The sequence below is a fragment of the Castor canadensis genome, chromosome 8, assembly GCF_047511655.1.
Source record: "Castor canadensis chromosome 8, mCasCan1.hap1v2, whole genome shotgun sequence".
Classification (NCBI taxonomy): domain Eukaryota; kingdom Metazoa; phylum Chordata; class Mammalia; order Rodentia; family Castoridae; genus Castor; species Castor canadensis.
Genome location: NC_133393.1, coordinates 9,338,112 through 9,339,275, shown reverse-complemented (window position 1 = coordinate 9,339,275; position 1,164 = coordinate 9,338,112).

The window sequence follows — 1,164 nt, the reverse complement described above, 5'->3', positions numbered from 1 at the left end:
TGCTACGTTAACTGTTCCTGATATATGGAGGGATCTTACCTATTGGTTAAGGGAATACAAGGTGTTGCAATCACTTTTGAAACAAGGTGGCAATTTCTTACAAAGTTAGACAGACTTCTGGGTACAGCTATGACGTGTAAAGGAGTTGTTAGTTGTCAGCTTTACACTTCAGCCCAGAAAATGTGAAACAAACAGACCCAACAACTTTCCTTGGAACCACAGAGAACCAAGGTCACAAGGCAAGCGTTCATTCTCAAACATGGAGAGAAAGGCAATAAACAGAATTGCAGCCTGGAAGAAAAACTGCTGGCACCTCATATTGGAAAGAACACCTAAATGCCAAGTCTGACGGACTGAGCATGGATTAGCACAGAACTAATAAACTCCTTGATCCTGGAGAAGCAACATTCACAGCTTTTACCTTCAGGAAGTTCAGAAGCTCTCATCACAAAAAGGTAAGAAAACACCCTCATTCTTCCTGGTGTGTGGTGGTATGTGTGTGTGTGTGTGTGTGTGTGTGATAATCATTTTGAAATATAACCAAAGCATTCTCCATGTTCCCCAAGTGAAAGGCATTGCCAAAGCCTTATTACACACGTGGGGAGAACAATTATCCCATGTCAGACTCTAATTACCTTTCTGTCTCATCTAAGAAAGCTAGGAAATTCGTGTGAAGTTCCCAGTCTGGGCATGGAACCCTTAAAAGACTGAGATTTTAATAATAAGCTATAGGAAGATTTCAATCCCACCCCTTCACCACTATGTCAACTGCACTCCAAGACAAAAACTCTAGAATGCAATGTAAAGAGCATCCCACCATGGGATCCATTTAAGAAGAGTTCTTGGTGAAAACTAGGAGCAACAGAAGAGACAAAGTAACACTAATGGAGTTTGAATCTTCTGGCAGCAGTAGCTAGAACATTAATGTCTTCCTCAGCTTAACATAAAACCTCACACTAAGGTTTATTTACCTTGGTTTTTGCTATCTAATACATTTGTGTGTGTGTGTGTTTGTGTGTGTGTGAAAACTTGAAACATCGAAAATAGCTACTATCAGGTAAATGGATTTAAAAAAATGTTAAGATCATGCAGTAAGGTAACGGTCATCAATTAAAGAGGTTTGAACAGTAACGATGATTCTAATAATGTAATATATTGATGGAA